The following is a 7,452-nucleotide window of genomic DNA, read 5'->3' on the forward strand; positions in this document are numbered from 1 at the left end:
GGCGGCCTCAAGTTTCCTCTTTGCTACAAAGTGGAGAAGTTGCTCTACTCTGGCGGGCAGTGGCCTTTTCCGAACTTTTCCGCTCAGGTCCGTAAGAGAAGCAGTTCGTATACGATCAGTGCTTTTGGTGCGAGGATGGAAAGAAACTTCAGAAAAACTCTGCCGGACACCCGGCTGCACTTGGCCCCGGAACAGAGGGGAGAGGAAAGACCCGACCGCCGCACTCAGGGCGACCAGCCGCACTAAGTTTGGGGGTTCCCTCTGCCTCCAGGCCTCTGTCACCGGCTGCTCGCAGTAGGAGAACTCAGGCTCTCCTGGGTGCTTCAGGGCCAGGCTGCACCTCTGAGCCCCGAGGAGGCCCTGCTAGCGCTAGCGCGGCGGTGATAACTGAGGGAGGTGGGTGAGAGGCGCAGCTGCCGAGGCAAAGGCAGAGCACCCGCCCAGTCCTCCAAAGGGCCTAGAGCCAGGAGTCCCGAACTCTGCTTAAGCAGCTCCTTGCTTCCCGCAGCCCGGGCACGTCCCTGCGGGATCTCTGGACGCCCCGCCCGGGGACCTAGGGAGGAGGGAGAGAGGAGGGAGGGAGTGGGCAGCCTGGGCGCACGCCACCGGTCCCCGTAAGCCCGGCACCCCCCGTGGTGCGGCGAGTCAATGGGATTTGCACACTCGAGGTGTAACAGCATTACTGCATTAATTACCATTTCCATTTCACGTCCAGATTGTTTACTTATCTGCGGGAAACATATGTCGGGAGAAGTTCACATTCCGGATTCTGCTCCGCTGCCCAAGGTGCAATTCCGAGGAGGCGGCGAGGGGGGAGGGGAGGGCTTCAGATTTTTTATTACACCCTCTAGCCTTATCTGCCGCTGTAAATTATGAGGATCCTCCATTGAGCGGCATATGGAGATTATATACTTTTTTGAATATCGTTTCCCAAAGCCTGCAGATTTTCACTTTGAAATGAAACAATCCTCCGCTGGCTCCCCCGGGGACAGGCGTCTCCTGCGTTCCCCCGCGCGGCCTGGGGGACCCTTCTTTCAGAGCAGGCGCGCACCCACATCCCCAATGCCGTCGCCAGCGCCAAGTGAAGACCTCTTTCATAGGATCTAGAATAATCTTCCGGGGAACACCACTCCATAGGCAGTGTTTGAGAGCTAAGGCAGCTCCCTTGCTCTGTTTTCCTGAGCCTAGTCCCCGGACTTTTGTGCCGTTTGCAGCTCTTTTTCACTTCGAATACCCGCATAGACGCGAGCCCACTTCTGCCCTCTTCCTACGCTGGGCGGCTCCAAACCCGCCGCGAGGGCTGAGGTGTTCACACCTGCCCACAGCAGCCTTCCTCGCCCTAAAGCGTCTCAAAGCTTCCTAAGCGCTTACATTGGTCTTGGGACAGCCGACTTTGGCTTCTTTCTTTGTTTGAGGGACCGTGGAAGTGGCGGGGGTCCCCCGCTTGAGACCGCTTATTGTGAGCCCTCAACGGAAATCCTGCATGGAAGGCAACCGCCTCCCCGCTCGCGGTAAGCAGGACCCACCCGAGTAGCGCGGACCGAATCCCATCTTTCTTATCTCTCGGAGACTCCTTTCAGGCTGAGATCAGAGAGGGAGGGAAAAAGAAGAGAGAATCATTGTTCTTCTTTTTTTAATTTAATATACCAAGCCACCCGCTCAGGTCATTTATATGCTTAATTTAGTGATAAAAGTCAATAAGCAGAATCACAGGGTTCTTCCCTCTTTCTATTTCTTTTGACCACATTTTTCTACAGTAATTGGGAAAACAGTAAAATATATACACCCCCTTTCCCCGTTCAGTGCTTTGTCTGCAGTGCAATTATAATAAGTGTACTTTATTAATGTAATTTGTTTGCTTTTTTAAAGGCTGCAAGGGAAAATGTGCCTTTTAAGATATTTTTCCCCATCTTATCTGGGTTCAGTTTGCAGAATTACACATACTCTGTGTGTAGACACCCACCCTCAAAAGCCAAACTCAGAAATTTCCTTGAAATGCCCGTTTTTATGATTCAGAAATATCCCGTGGGAAACCTATTGTGATGTTATACCAGGAACAATTAAATGGACCAAAGCAATGCAATTAAGGCAGAGAAGAAATAAGATGGAAAATGGGGAGAAATAAACAGATTCTTTCCCATTAAGTATTGTTTTGAGATTTCTAATTTTTTCAGGACCTCTAAGAAAATTGTGAGGTGTCACTTCTCTCTTCTGGGTCTATCTGTAATTGAATCTAGGTCACTATTCTAAAGCAAGAAAAGTCTGCTTTCCACTTTCCTACATCAGGCTGAAATTTGGGGGAGGGACAAGGGTCTTGCAGTTTCATTTAAAATGTAATGGTGGATGAACTGATAAGCAAATAGGGAAAAAAGAGTCTGCTTAAAAGAAAAAAAAAGGCATGGTTTTAATATGCTACAGATGGGGGGAAAATGATTTACATGAGAGTTTATTTCCTCTTTGCTGATATGAAAGAATTACAGATACAAAACCCACTGATCTATAGAATAAAAAAAGAAAAGAAATGTTATTTTCCTGTAAAGGTGTCAGTTCATTTATATTCATTTAACCATCCATCCATCAATTCACTTTCTCACTCCTTGCACATTCTCTCTGGCTCTGTTAAACCTTCGCCTACCAATAGACTTTGCTAGAATATGCAATGAAGTTTTCTTTTAAAGAATAATGTGAGATTAAGATGAAGTAGGTTAAGATAAGTAAAGAGAGAAGGTTTTGTCATTGTTGTTAAATAATTACCCCCTAATAATTCAGCATTATGTTTTATGATTTTAGAACAAAATTTTACCCATATTCACGTCTCATTACTGCTGCAGTTTGAGTACATACAACATGCCAGTGGTTAAGAATATATGCAGAGGATATGCAATTATTTTTTCATAAGATATGCATGCAATACAAAGAAATTTATTAGTTACAAACCTTCCTGTAACATAAAAAATGCAGCAAGAGATGAGTCAGATGTTGGGTCAATAATTCATTGTTTTATTAAAACAGCTGTTATCATAAGTATGAACTAGTTCACAGTTCCCTAAGGATCTCCTGCTTGCTCAAGGTATGAGCAACATCAAATCTTTTATGTTTAAAGTTTCCAGGTCCAAATAAATGTATAGTAAAATTTGCATATATTAATAAAGAAATGAGGGGGGCAGTCATTTGAGGAGCTTCCAAGTGCTAGAGAAGATTACATAAGAATAGGTTTTACTTTTCCTGAAATAAAAATTGATGACCAGTATGACAGATATATCCTCCATATTCTCCAAAATAAAGGGGTAATATAGTGTCATCCCCTCTTTCAGTGACACGCAAATGAATGACTGGAGACCTATAGACCTAAGCAAGGACAAGACCAACAACCAGCATCTGATGCTGGTTTTCATAAGTAAGAAAAACAGTACATTGTTTAACACAGCAAGGCATTCTCACAGGATGAATCTTCTCCAGACTGAAGACCATTTCCTTCAACTTTTTTTCTGTCTTATCCCTTTTTCCTCCTCTTGTTTAGTTTTCTTTTCTTTTCTTTTTAACCTATAAATACTATTGATGAATCAGAAATTTTCTTTCTAGGTCTTCATAAATTATCAGCATATTTCTTTGCCTTGCCTGTTTCTTCCTGGTCTCACTTTCTCTCACTGTGGTAATCCATTTTCTTACTCACCTAATCTTTAATGGACCAAACTGAGCATGAGGCAAAAGGATGAACAGTTTGGGCGGAAGTTAAAATGTCTCATGTATGTTTTGACTCAAACTCTATAGACTTATTTGTAGCAAGTGCTTATGACATAAATCAGCTGGATGAGAGGGCAGGTTTAAGGAATTTTAGAATTGTTTCTTAACATTGTCTTTTACTTCCTGGGCTCTTCAGTGTTTGTCATAATTATACCTAGTTAGAAGGCTTCATTTGCTTTGAGTTATCATTGAGAACTAAATTGAGAAGAAAAGAACCGAAGGCCTGAAGATATGTCATCTGTAGAAAAGGTGAGCTGAACTTTTCTCTGTCTGAATATACTTTGGGTTTACAATGAGACATTTACGTATTTGTATAAATCGGTAATACTCTGAGCTAATGTGAACACAAACTTGGTATAAATACAGATGACTCCCTCTCTGCTGCTGTGGCAGGTTTAGCTGACACCTGGGGCTCAGACCAGTCTTTTTACCACATGCTTGGTGAAATTCAAAGTGTATCACACAACTACAGCAGCATTCATGGCCAACCTATTTGGTACGAAGCATTGAAATCAGATGGGAGGTCAATTTGCCGTCTAAATCAAACAAACTTAGCTCCTTTGCAGATAATTGAAGATGCTGCAACATTGCCTGAAAACATTTTATAATAAACAGGTGAAATAAGTGATAATGAAGGTGGGTTTGGATTTTTTATTTTAGAAGGAGATATTTCATAGAAAATATGAATCCTTGTCTCATGATTAGTGTCTCTCCGCAACAGCCTCATCCTTCTGCAGATGACCTCTTCTCGAGCTTTCTTGGCAAATCAAGAGCTTCTGCCTTTTGGGGGACATCCTCTTGACCTCCCACCCATGTCAGCTTTTAGAGGACAATCCACAGGAACATTGTCTTCTTGTCCTCCGGTATTTTTTATGGAAACAGAAATTAGGTTATCTTCCTTATGCTCTAGATGGACATCTGAAATCATCAAACCCTTGAGAGAAAGAGCCCTCATTCTGTTTTGAGACAACCTGGAAGAAAACAGGTAAATTTCATTTGTGATGAACTGTTGCCAGAAAGAAAATTGCCATTACGATTTCATTCTTCTTCATTGGGGAGGGCTCAAGAGTACGATAAATTCAGAAAGAAAAATAGTTCTTTGGATTGAGGCCAAAGAGGATATTCGTTAATTTCTGTCTTTTGGTCATCCTCCGAGTTTCAACTAGAAGTCAAAATGTATTCCTTTAGTTAGTAAGGGGGAAACCAGTTGAAAAGACCTTAATTAGTTAATGCATTTGCCAACCCCTTGTGGTTCAAATTCTTTACTCTCCTGAACAGCAAATAATTTCCTACACCCCAGAAGAATTCAGACCCTCTATGCTAAGATTCCACACCTTTGTCAATGAAGCAGGGTAGGAAAGGGATGATGAAGGGATCGGCATGCCACTGTCAATCATGAAAATTTTAATAATTGACCTTTAGTCCCCTACTGATGGTGTCAGCTTCATTCATATATTCTTTCCCTTGATAAGAAAGGGCAGCATCAAAAGCTCTGACTGTCTTACTAGGAGAAATCTATGATACTTAAAGACAAAAAACCTGGAGTGCCATCAGGCCAGCCCTGGAAGTCTGCTGGAACCTGATAGAGATATTGCCTGGCACAAAAGCCCAAGGCTGAGCACCAAGCCTCAGACCATTCATTTCGTGAAGTCCTGGCTTGGATGCAAAAAAAGAAGTCAGGAAACTTGTATTTTACTTCCAGTGGCATCGACTGTGCCTGGAATGGTGTAAAATAGTCCACCGGATGCAAATGAGTAAGATTTTGATTTCTCTGCAATCAGTGACTAAAAGAAAATCCAGCATTGTTAACAGTGTTTAGGTATCATCTCAACTAATGAATTAAATGAGATTGCTTTTTCTTTCATTAAAATGTGTTTTAGGAATATGTTTTAATTCATTGTATCTCTTTCCAGGACTCTGAAGATTTGTCTCCATATTTTCTGGAAAGATGTACTCTGTTTGCAGTAAGAGGGAGCCACATGGTTTATCAGATGGTTGTTAACTGAGCATTCTGTGCAAAGAATTTGTGCCTTAGGTATTTGATCTTGTTAAATTCTCTCCAAAGCATTATTAGGTAGGTACTACTATTTTGCCAATTTCAGATATGAGAAAAGTGAGGCTTAAAGACATTCAGTGACTCACCCAAGAGCTCACAGACCTCACACGGAACTGCTATATCCAAGCTCTCTGTCTTCCCACTACTGTCTTTAAAATCAAAGGCTTACTGGAGCTGGTTAAAGGAAAGAACAAAGAACCCATGGCATTCACAGCTGAGGAAGAGTCCAAGGAAGGAGGGTAAGGGGGAGGAGCTGAAACACCCTCCCTGTCTCAGTTTGATGTAGAATATTCAGAATCCAAACTGATCAACATCTCCTGTCACCGAACTCTTACTAGTTGAGCCCACAGTGCTTCAGCTTTATCATCCCAAGTCTCACTGGCTGCTTCTAAGTCTTGCAGACACAGCCAGGGACCAGGACACCACCAGGATGATCCCAAATCATCACATATGAGAGGCACATTTACAGGCATGGATTTCCTGTAAAACCTACCAGATGAGCCCCTAGCCCCTTCCAGACCCATTTCATGATGCTCATTCCAGAGCAGCCTTCTTTACCACACAGCTTAGCAATTGAAGGTAAATATGTTGGGAAGGAAAGAAAAAATATTCCTGAAAGTCCTATGTCTTGTTCTCCTGCTCTTAATCGGGTTTAGTAAATCTATTACCCTGATCATCCCCTTGAATTTCTAAACTAGATTCTTCAAATCTGCCCAATCTCTCTGTCTTTGCCTTGAGATAGGAACAATGTTTCTTGCTTGCTCAGCCTGCATTGAGCTGTTGGGTATAAATCATGTAATACCAAGTGGCTTTTGCATTTCCCTGCTAATAATAGTTTGCATTCGATGCATCTTTCTGGAAGGTTCAAAGCTTGCCATAAAGAAAAAGTTACTGATCACTATATTTATGTTTAAGGCGATACTGGGACTTTCCAAAGCCTCTCAGTTGTTTTGGACTCAACTTTTATAGAGCTTCTCTGAAACATGCTCATTTACTCATTCTTCTAGATTTAGAATTCCACCCTCAGCTGGAATACAGATGATCCCTAACAAGTCACATGAAAAACTGAATTGTGGAGCCAGAAGAGTGAGTCCTTGGAGAACTAAGGGCCAGAGACCTGTGAGCAAGATTTGATAATTTTATAAAAATTAAAAGATGCTTTGAAATGTTATTGGTCTTACTAAAACTTTTACTTGTGAACTGCAATGGATGACATGATCACTTGTGCCAATTATAATTTTATACCCAAGGACTATAGAGCATTGGATAGATGTGTTGGGCAGGTTTCTCACAAACACTGACAGAAAGGCCTGACAAAGGATGGGAGGACAAACTAGGGGGGTTGCCAAGTAGAAAAACAGAAGAGATGTCTGAATGCTCATCCTGGACTCTGCCCTTTGGAAAGGGACTGAAGGTCCCTTATGATGTTCTTTCAAATTTCACCGTCACAATTTTAGTCACATCCATCTATATTATTATTTACTTTTAGATTTTTCTTTAAATTGACTCACTTTTTCACTTTAGGCTCATCCCAGGCAATAATGTATATAAATTATAAGTTTATTGTAATAGATTTTTTGTAATGATAATCAAAATTAAATGTATTCCTCTGTAACAGAGATAATTTCTCAAATTACTTTGGAAAACACCAA

General features: G+C 41.8%; 1 long non-coding RNA gene across 1 annotated transcript; it reads left to right on the top strand.

Moving 5' to 3' along the window:
- The first annotated feature begins 4,370 nt into the window (after positions 1-4,370).
- On the top strand, positions 4,371-7,043 carry LOC111523329. The gene is made up of 3 exons (XR_002725501.1): positions 4,371-4,729; positions 5,658-5,779; positions 6,808-7,043. It is a non-coding gene; the product is annotated as an uncharacterized LOC111523329 (long non-coding RNA).
- The last annotated feature ends 409 nt before the right edge of the window (positions 7,044-7,452 follow it).

Source organism: Piliocolobus tephrosceles, chromosome 2 (genome assembly GCF_002776525.5).
Source record: "Piliocolobus tephrosceles isolate RC106 chromosome 2, ASM277652v3, whole genome shotgun sequence".
Taxonomy (NCBI): Eukaryota; Metazoa; Chordata; class Mammalia; order Primates; family Cercopithecidae; genus Piliocolobus; species Piliocolobus tephrosceles.